The 12053-nt window shown below is 27.5% G+C and overlaps 1 pseudogene; it reads left to right on the plus strand.

The window, feature by feature from the left end:
- The window catches only part of LOC136985431 (cell adhesion molecule Dscam1-like), a 205500-nt pseudogene that overhangs the window by 155749 nt on the left and 37698 nt on the right, over nt 1-12053 (plus strand).

A 12053-nucleotide genomic window follows, 5' to 3' on the forward strand; every position in this document is an offset into this window, starting at 1 on the left:
TTTTTGTGTGAATTTTTGAATATCCACAATTGCAATTTATAATTTATATTCACTACATTAATAAAAAGTCTATAATTTCTTTAAATAATTGTGTTTCTTTTGAAGCTTTTAAGTTAGACATGAAACCACAGTTAATTTATATATGAAAAATCTGATTAACCTAAGTAGGAACAACAAGTGTTTAAACATACAAAAAGAAGCCCTTTAAACTAGCACGAATCCAATGAAATTCTATTGAGTAGGAATTGCAAGTACAATATTTGATACAAGTAGTAGTAGTAGTAGTAGTAGTAGTAGTAGTAGTAGTAGTAGTAGTAGTAGATACTCGGGTAATCAAGTATCAATAGTAATTTGTTATCTCTTAACGAGTAATGAATACCAAGTGCAGAAGTACAGATATCTACCCTTTATTCAGAAGAAAATAATTTGTACATTACTAATCTGCAATTTGTGTATTCTTTCTCAGATATGAATAGTAATGTGTGGTGAGTTTTATGATACTTAGTTCTGGAAATATGAAGAGGGAGTTTGAGATTAGAATGCAGAATATGTTCTAGAAGAATATTGCAATATTTTCTTTTCTGATAAAGATAATAAATGACATATTTTATCATTGAAAGAATAAGAATATGGTAGAACTGACATTAATACACTTAATATTTATACTTTTTTATATCTCTAGTGTATATTATATGCTTAATTGAGAAAGTAAAACACTACAAAACTCATACAGAATTTGTCATAGAAAATGGTAAAGAAATTTTTCAGTAATAATATCATTGCTTGTTTGTAAAATGCAGTAAATATTTATGAAAAGCCAGATTCTGAGAGTTTTTGGCTGACATACACATTTAAGATTGACCAATAGAAAAAAATAGTTGTAGTGTTATCAGAAAAAATATTCTGTTAAAAAGTTTATAATAATAATATTTTTAAATTAAATTGTTAGTCAAACTGTAACTTTCTAAACTTAGAATTTATTCAAATTTTTAGTTATCATTTACAGTGTAATTTTTTTTTAATGAAAGCAAATTAAAAATGCATTTCACAATGTATTAACTATGTGAATATTTCAATCTATTTGTAAAATAATAATAAATTTCTGAATAATACAGAGATTAATGAAATGATACTAATTTTTAAAAAATAATTTAAATTTTCAGTGCCAATTGCACCGACTAAAGATGCCTTGTTTACTATTAATGCAACAGCTGTTGTTCTTCATTTAAACACATGGCATAGTGTGGGATGCCCCATTAATTTTTTTGTTGTACAATACAAAGCCCATATGCAGGCAGAATGGATTTTACTTTCTAATAATATTGTTCCAGAACAAAAAGTATCAATTATCTCAGATCTTAGCCCAGGTACTTGGTACACTTTATTGATGACTGCACATAGTGATGCTGGAGCAACAGAAGCAGAATACATTTTTTCTACATTGACATTGAGTGGTGGTAAGTTAATTATATTATTCTATAATTGATTTAGTATTTTAGAATAAACTTAAGAACTAGAATTATAGTTTTAGAAATATTCAAATATTAAATCTTGTTAAATAGTATCTTGATGAAAATTATAATAATAATTTCCTATGTATTGAATGTAAGTGAAAAATCAATGTGTTTTATTATGTTGACAGTTTTACTTTCACTATACAGCATTAAAATTAAAATGTATTCATTACAAATAATCATAATGAGAAAATTTATTCAAATTATAAATTTACTTCTTTTATAATCTAAAGTAAAATTAATAACTAAGCAATGAAATAAAATTATCAAACATATTAAATTGATTGCCGTTATGATTGTTTTTATGTGATAAAAACATATGATATGATAAATGTCACATGAAAAAGAAAACAATATAGAAAATAAAAATTATAATGTATTACATAGATTCAGTACAGAAAAAATAAAAACTTGGAATAATAAAATTTCTTTAAACAGATTATTTTATCCATTTTTAAGTTATGTCATTAAAGCTTAAACACAAATAATTTATACAAAAATATAGAACAGTTCAAGAAAGCAAACATTGGAAAAATACTACTCCAAACTTTTTCTTTTTTTCTTATAAAAATAATTTATTTAGCTTGGCAAAATTTTTATATAAAAATTAAGAAATTATTTAGTTTTTTTGTAAGCAAATCAATATTAAAAAGTAAATCTTTCTGTTAATAATTACTATTATTATGTTTTTATAGCAACAATTCCCCCATTATCAAGTACAGATGATAGAAGACCTACATTTTATAAGAGCTTGAGTATAATGGTTCCCAGTGCTTGTGCTCTTGTTGTCCTGATTGTTATTTTAATTGTTGCTTGTGTTGTTGTAAGAAAAAGACGTCAGTTAGATAACATACCAAGAAGAGGTAAGAGGTTATTGTGTTTTCTGTTTAATATTACAAATAAGATCAATAAAATTTTATATTATGAAATCCAAAATAAAGAACTTTTACTATAATTTTTTACTTAAAATCTTTTAGTCAAGCTTCTCCAAAACTTAGGAAAATCGGTCATTAAAGGGGGTGATGAATATATACAGTATACAGTACTATATAATATAAACAGAGTATTCTTGTGTAACACTACAAGGCTATTGTTAGTGTTACACAATATCACACAAGCAATAAAGCAAAAACCATTTTAAAAAATGATTACATATGATATATTAATCAATACAAATCTTGCATATGGTACACAAGTAGGGATGTCCTGATACCATAAAAGTATTGATATTTATAGTAAATGTACAAAATAATCCAAATTAGAGTTACAATTAATTATGCACAAACACTAGTCTGAACAACAACCGACTATTCCCGTACAAATTCGTCGAAAGAACTCCTTACGAACAAACAGACTTGTAATTAACAAAACCTCCGAGTCAGGAACAAGTTCGTACACAAACACGTAACTTCCAACGAGAGAGTTAGTTAGCACCTCGATAACGACGATCTCCCTTGATCCGATCCGATGCCAGCCGATCCCGATACGAACTTCGATCCGAGCTTAAATAGTCGACGGCGTTCGAACCCTGCTCCAATCAAATTTGAATGTTCCCGCAACGGCCGCCAACGGTCACTTTCCGCCGGCCAATCGTCCGATGGTCGACGATTTGAAACTTAACGGTTCTTCCCACGGAAGTTCCCAACAGTCGTTTCTACCGGCCGATCCTAACGACTTTTCCGTTATGAAAGTTCGTTATAACAAACAGGTGGGAATCGCTCGTCTTGGCGATTCCATACCTTACAATTAATCAATACAAATCTTGCATATGGTACACAAGTAGGGATGTCCTGATACCATAAAAGTATTGATACCAATATCAGTATCGGCATCAGGTATCAAAATTGAAAATTTTGCTGGCTGGCTCAGAGCAGTAATTAATGCTTACTCAGGGAATTGAATTCAGGCTATCTGGTTTAGGAGTCAGTGCATCAGTCAGTACTTCAGTTTAGACTTGTATGATGTCTCATGTACTGTACAATATACAAAAGAAGCCTCAGATCTACAGTCCTGCTAATGGGCTCTGTTGGTACCACTATAATAGGATAGGGGTGGATAAGAAATTGTTGGTGAAGAAGTAAAACAGTGTCTTTACATTAAAAGTTGTTTATTGTATTCAAATTTTACAAATATCAGTTCAAACAAGTATACAGGGTGCATAGGAAAGTCCCTTTAACCGGAAAATATTTGCAAATGGAGAGAGCTACAGCTATGCAAGTGAGGTAACTGTATAGTAAGGCAACTATGCCTGACCTAATGCAAATGACAGCAGTGCCCTAGTGGCAAAATTTGGAAGATAGGCAGTGCAAATCGAAAATGAAAACAGAGCAAACTTTCCAATTAGAGAGTTTTAGAGCATGGCTAAGATAAATTGTCACCTGTATACCCAAAAATGTCCGAAAGCGATGCATGCCATTTTGTGTAAATGTTTGAAAAGAATAGCCATAGGTATGAAGAAATACTCACAATTTATTGCATAAAACACTTACTGTTTTGACATAAGTGACAATTTATCTTAGCCTTTTGAACCACATGTCATTTTATACTAATTAATTGATGCTCTAAAACTCTCTAATTGGAAAGTTTGCTCTAACTGTTTTCATTTTCGATTTGCACTGCCTCTCTTCCAAATTTCACCACTAGGGGCACTGCTGTCATTTGCATTAGATCGGGCATAGTCGCTTTACTATACAGTTACCTCACTTGCATAGCTGTAGCTCTCTCCATTTGCAAGAATTTTCCAGTTAAAGGGACTTTCCTATGCACCTTGTATACAAATTATAAATCATTGATGATCCAAGATGATTCACAAACAAAAGTACTGCATAATGTTTAACTAAATATTTATTAATTAATACACTTAGCTCCGCTTAATATCTATAATGTTTATTAAGCATATATTTTTAAATAGGTCATATAATAAAAAATGTCCATAAAAAGCTTTGTATATCCAGCTAATAAAAAATTTACAACTAAAGATACAACTAGACCCAGTTCTTTTGTATTGCTGTAGAATTATTTATGTGCATGCTATGCTGGCCAAGACATATATCTAACATAGCCAAAAGAAATTATATCATATATGTTGTTATAAGTATTGACATTTAACTGCTGGTGATAACTACATAACTACGTGATACAATCCAAAAGTTTGGGGACTGCAGTAATCTATGACAACAAAAGCATGTATTTGAAGTTACAGCGTATTAAACCGCGAGCACTGCTGTTTTTTTCCGGAGATGGCCACAAGAATAACCTCCAACATTTCGACTTCGCATGGTAGAATCACCGTACACCTTTCTTAGCAATTTTAAAGTCTCCGTAGGTGTTTTACCTAAACGCTGACAAAATTTAATGTTGGAGGTTGTTCTGGAAACTCCACTTTTATTACGTTGCAGAACAAAGGTATCTCCGGAAAAAAACAGCAGCGCTTGCGGTTTAATCACATGACATGGGTGAAATTAACCTGAACATGTAGAGGTGGTTTGGTAGAATCCATTTCATACGCTGTAACTTCAAATACATGCTTTTGTTGTCATAGATTACTGCAGTCCCCGAACTTTTGGATCGTACCATGTATATATGTGCAGTTATAAGCACTAGAGTCATCAGAAGTATTTCACCAGTGATTAATTGTCAATATCACTTGATGGATGTATCAGTTATATGTCTGATTATACAAATACTGTAAATATTGGAAGTATCCCATCAATAGTTAAAATATACTGTAGTCGTCAAACATAGCCTACTAATAAATGAATGTGAACTCGTTCAAACATCATTCAAGAATGTGTTTGTTACACAAGTAATTGTGAGTAATCACGTTTTTACTTTGTAATAATCAGAGTTTATTTATCTTTATTTTTTAAAAGTATTGTATTATTTTTAGATGTAATACTGAAGAGGAATCACTAAGACAGTGTGATTCAAAATGCATTTATATTAGAGAGATAATAATAAAAAGAGCATTTGACACATTTTTTATTAGTTTGTTTCAGTTCTAGACAACTGAAATTTGGAATAGAAGATCTGTATCAAAATCACTTGGTTCATGAATTTATGCAATCAATTGCCATACTTTCCCTTTGTTACATATACAGCCAGGAAAATAAAAGTCATGTTATAGAATTCAGGAAGAATGTTAAAAACAGAAAATAGAGACTACTGTGGATTTCAGTTTATTTTTAGCAATTCTTAGGGCATTCAAAAGTCATTAAAATTTATATATCTAAATAATACTTAAGTTTAATGGCTTCTGAATTATTTCAGAGAATTTGTAGTAATACATCAGTGCATACAATTACATTGGGAGAACCTTTAATTCATTAAGAAACTACAAGGAAAGAAAATATTTCTATTACTAAAGTATAGGCATATATAGAGTGTTAGTTGTCAACAAATGTAACATTTGTATTGTCAGAACAACATATAATACCTTTTTTTTACATGGGTAACATTTTCATATGTTTAGAAGAATGATTAAAGTGGAATATAAGAGAGATATTTCCTCAAACAGACTCTACTGCATTAGCAGAATTTTACATAACAACTATGTCATTAATTGGAAAGACACATCATTAATGAGCTTTTTAGAACTAACTATTCTGTTCAGAACAATAAAAAGAACTCTTTATTGCAACATTTAAAATCAGCATATTTAAAAAGAAAATAGGTGCCACAATAGATCAATAATAGTTTAAGCTGGAACTTCATATACACTATCTTTCCAGCAACTAAATGTAATCAAAACAAACATTTTCATTCTGATTGATAAGCCCTCTTCAAGTTACAGAACAAAATTAAAATATTCTTTGATGTATATTACATCTTTTAAATCATATTCCAAAAATAGAATTTCTATTTAAATGTGTTTTTGAGTTTTCAATATAACAAAAAATTGTAACGTAAATAAAACACAATTAAGTATTTTAAAAAAATAGAACACAATTATGAACAAAAATGAAAATAAAAGAAAAAAAAAAGAAAAATAACCATGGTGTCTTTGTAGCCAGTGGCTATTACAGTGCATCACATCCTTGTTGTTTCTTTTTTTTTAGGATTATCAAATAATGACTGCCAAGTAAAAGATAGTCCCAGTCTCTGCTATTAATATATTGTTCTCTTAAGGTAAATTTTCACAATTTGTAATTTATGTTCATTGTATGTGTTTTTTAAGTTGGGTACTGTCGAAATCTGCTGACTACCCGGATTTGCTTGCATATTGGGCAAGAATGATTACCATAAACCATATTCATCATGTTACCTGGGTTCTGTAACCTGAAGAAGGCTTATCGGTTTGGATGAAAATATTTGTTTTGATTAAATGTAGATAGTGGAAACGTCTGTGAGGTGTGTTTAGTGTATATGCCAAGTAGATTTATGGATATAGATATGGGCATTTGTTTTACTAAAATTAAAAACAGATTAAAATATGTAATCTATTTTTTTAAGGCTTAGTTATTTTTATAAATAAATGTTTTCCAAGTTTGTAATTTCTGTCAATGACATTAGAATGTTTCAAAAAATTATTGATGCACAAGATCTATTTGAATATTCATCAATCTTGCTATCTGAAGATGAGAATTGTAACATGCCAATTCAAAAACAAACACAGTAATTTAAACTTAGTATATTAAACTTGTTTATCAAATACTTTGTAATATATAAATCTGAATATATTATAAAGTATTTGATACACAGTAACCAATAGGGGTTGTAGTTTTTTGTTTGCTAACATCTGAATCACTCCTGCCTTTTACCTATCCAGTTCAACTGTCATTTACACATCCCTCCAGGCTAATTTGACAAGGGGTTTTTGTAATCTCTCATAATCCAATTTACAGTATTTCCTTTCCTAGAAAGGATGGTTTACAGGAATTATTTTTGAAAATTTTCATCAAGTTTTAAAGTTTTCTTTAATTTGAAGAGTTTGATTATTAGTATTAAAAAATTATTTTTGTTTGTTTTTAACAACAGATTCAATAATGCACAAACAGTTATATAATAATAAATACTTCTCTTATAAATTAGTAAGATTTATAATGAGAATTGCTCAATTTGAAAAATAATTGATTTAAATATGATAGCTACTATTTTGTTAATTTATACATAAACAGTCAAGATTAATAATTTATCAGCTAATCAGTGGAAGGAATTCAGATTTTTGACTGTGATAAGTTTGTATAAATAATCACAAAATATTTTTAAAAACAGCATAGAATTCTAGCATTTACAAAATGGACAACTTTAAAGTACAGGACAAATGGCATTGTAAATAGAACAAAAATTTAAATATTCAATTTTTGCAAAAATAGTTTAGAAATAAAGTGTTGAAGGAGGACTGAATGTGAATTATTAAAAATTTCGAAAATAAACTTATGGTAATAAGATGGACAAATAGTCTATTAATCTTTGAGTATTTTTTTGAAAATAAAACTAATGATCTGGAATCATAAGTATTGGTTGATTAACTGCTTTTGTTTTTCAATTAATAGTGTTTCCCAGATAAAAGTTATTTTCAGATATGCAAGTGATTTAATTACTTGATATCATTCCATGTGGAGACAATGTTATTATCTAACACTATTTTTACCAGTTCCATATCTTGTTATTTAACATCCCATGCAACCCCTGCATACAATCAATGTTCTGCTAAGTGAAGTGCTAGGGTTCTTGTTGTGACAACAATATGTTCCATAATAGTGTAATCTGGAATTTGGACAATAGGAGTGTTCTAATAACAATTTGGGTATTCTGTGTTGAACAAGTAATCTTTTTAACAGAACACATGATGTAATGCGTAAAATGTAATCATTTTTTAAAACAGTGATACTATAAAGAAAACATAGCAACAAACAGAATAGCACTAGAGCAAAATTGTTTTTGTAGTTTAACTACTACAGTAGAAATTGGATATAATGATTTGAAAATTTTATACATATTGGAATTTACTATACAAATATCCTGTTTTGTGTAGAGTTGCCTTTATGATGAGTAACTCATTATTTATTATGTATGTTTTTAAAAAAATATTTTGTGATTATTTATTTGAACTTTTCATACCAAAAACCTTAATTTCCTTCACCAACATCTCCAATATGACATAGGTCTTTTATACATTGAAATTATTAATCTTTGTATCTGAATATATTAATTTGAACTGTATACTTTCTTTTAAATTCTATAAAAAATAATTATATTTTAAAATAATTATTTTTTTATTTATATATTTATATCTCAGAATTACCATTGTTATATCTCAGACTCAAGACTGCGAGAAGAGAAAGGAATGGAAGGAATGAGCATGTCTGTCCTTGATAGAAAACACACTGGCAGTACAGGAAGTGGTAGTCCAACAAAAGATCAGTTATATTATCCATCCCCATATGCAATGAGTAGAGTGCCAATGTATCATAAACAACATTCTCCTGATTCAGAAGGTGGACCAAGTCTACAGAGAACATTAGGACGACACGAACACATTTATGATGTGCCATATCCTCCAAAATGGGTATAAAAAAATAACTCAATATATAATAATAATAATGCAGTAGTTAGAAACAGCAGTAGTTAATATTTAAGTTTAAATAATAAAAAATATGCTCTCTTTTAATCTACATTGCTTAAAAATATTAGATAAAACTCTAATATGAATAATTTTAATGTGTTTGTTTTTATTTTCAAAACCTTCCTCAGAAAACTGGAATGTTGATTAGAAATTTAAAAAAAATATATTTAGGAAGAAAAATTATAAATAGACATAAAAAGTTTAATAAACTTCCAATACACTATAATTTATATATGCAAAATTTTTCAGATGAAGATACAATCTTTAATCAGAAAATTCAGAATGAACTGCTAATATGCTCATAAAAACAAAGAATTATTTATATAAAGTTGATTTTTTTTCCTCTAAATTCTCATCTAATAGAAGAAATGTTTCTATAATATAGATAATAAATAATAATTTATTTATTTTTAAATAGAAGTTAATGCTGATTTATGAAAGACAGATTTTATTATACAAAAATGTGTTTGATTCTACAATAAAATATTATTTACAAAAATTAGATTTTTTTTGAAGAAAACAATAGTTTTATAGTAAGAAATAAGAAAAAAAATGTATCATTCTATCCAAATAATTATTTTGTAAATAAAATTTTTTAAGTTTTTTTTTAAATGTAAAGTTTTAATTGTAAAGTAACAATTGTAATTGAGAATATTAAATTAATTTGAATGTGCTATAATTATTACATTTTTTAAAATTTTAAATCTTTTTTTATAAGCTAAATATGCTTTAATAATTTTTGGTTTTGAAAGTAGTTTTGGGAAGTGTTTCTTGTGGATCAATGCTTTTTTCATTTTTTTCTTTAGTTTAGTTAAACCTTTTCCTTTCTTTTTTAGATTTATATAACAAATATCTTTTCTGTTTGTCTAAACATTTGAAGTTGCCAAGAACTGACTTTTTTCCTGAATAAAACTTGTTCAATTTATAGCACTGATCCAAATTTATAAGCAATCGATAGGATTTACCATGCTAGCTTTCTGTTGTCTGTCAATGTTTGCTGTCAATTCAAACATTAAAAGTCCATTACTGAGCAGTTCTTCTGAACAAACCAATCCTTTCAAATGAAAGTTCAAATTTCTTATTTTGTTGAACTTATAGAAAAGAAAATCAAGTAAATCTAATATAATAGTAATTACAGAAAATAATATATTTACTTATATTTCTTTGAGTTTACATTCAAACAAATATTTATACTAATAATTTTGAAGAAAATGAAAAACAGAATAACTTAATTTTAATTAATGCTATAAATATTCTAAACTTTTGAAAAAATTCTTGTAAGTATATTTTAAAAAAAAAGGAATTTTTTATATATAAATGTAGTTATTTAACTTTAGATAATATATTCTTTTAGCATAAGTAATTAGAAAGTCATATAATTACTACAGACAGTCATCGATATAAAAAAAGTTATGAATTAATCAAATTGCCCTGATTTATTTTTATCAAAAACACCAGGTTAATTTTTTATTTAACATGTAACTGCTCATATTTCATCTGATAGAAAATAATGTAATAACAAAACTGAAAATACTAGTTAGTTATTTTTAAATGATTCTACTAATTATATACAGGATAATTCAAAAAAAAGGATTTTACAACTTTAAAAGCACATAGAATTTTAATCAAAGATTTACAGAATTGGTTGAGACATTAATTTATGGTAAAAAAAAATCTAGATTGTTTTACATAGTGCAGAAGTGTTACATTAGATTGAGGAAGATGAGACATTCCTAACCAACAACACTTCCAGTGAGGAGTTGACATTTCATCTGAGGTAAAGTGAACAAACTCAACAGTAAGGTTTGAGGCTTTATAGTTCATAAGCAACTATGCAAACATGTTTGTGATAGTTCAAAAATGAATGCTTTGTACTCTTAGCAAAGATAAAGTGTACAGCCTCTTCTTTTTCCATGAGGGTATTGTATTTCTGGATATGCTGGAAGCTTCCTTCAATCTACTGTTAAACAACAATTATGCTGAAAGTGCATGTATGATAGTACATCCCATTACATACCAGATATCTGGAATTTGGAACAAAGTTTTTCCCAGGTTGTTGGTTTGGTTGAACATGCCATCTTGTTGTCCAGATTTGACATCTTTTGCTTTTTCTTCTTTCTTAACCACAATCTTTAATAAAAAGTCATGGTTAGAGCATTAAGTTTTTGATTAAAACTCTATAGGTTTTCAAAGTTATAAAGTCCTTTTTGAATCACTCTGTATAATATACATAAAACTGCATATATAAACTAACCCTTGGTATAAAAATAATTTTTATAAATTTGGTATCATATAAATATTAGATTTTGGAACAATACAAATATAACTAATATATATGTACAGTTTATTGTTGTTATAATATTACATTAATAATGTAAATTCAAAGAGTAAGTGAATAAAATAATTTTAATGAAATTTAATTGATTTTTAAATCATCAATTTAATTAAATTAATTCCCTGATATATATAATTTAATATTAAATAAAAATAAATGTTTATTAGGAAATTTTCTTTCTTTTATTCTTTAGATATTAATACTTAGGTAAAGTATTTTAATTTATTTGGTTTTATTCAAATTAAAAAAATCTAATTTAAAATTAAGAAAAATTTAAGAATATATATAAAAGTAATTTTGGATTTTAGATACATTAAATATTGTTATATTTATGTAATGCCAGGGATTTGTTTGACAGTGTTTATTTTAAACACTTCAGGGGTTAGACAACACATGTCAGAGTCAAGGTTTCTATATAACAAGTTCTGAAGAAGGTTTCTACATACTCAAAGTAATTAGTAAATATTACCTGTTTTGTCTCGTGATTATTTTATCTCATGAGTATTGGCATCAAAAGTAATTCAGTTCATAAAAATAATAATCATTATCATCATATTTTGGAACTATATTAAAGTTTTGTCTCATTAGAAACATTTGGTTATTCATTTCAAAACACTTATCAAAAATTAAATAAAGA

Source organism: Centruroides vittatus, unplaced genomic scaffold (genome assembly GCF_030686945.1).
Source record: "Centruroides vittatus isolate TY-2023 unplaced genomic scaffold, ASM3068694v2 contig_970, whole genome shotgun sequence".
Classification (NCBI taxonomy): Eukaryota; Metazoa; Arthropoda; class Arachnida; order Scorpiones; family Buthidae; genus Centruroides; species Centruroides vittatus.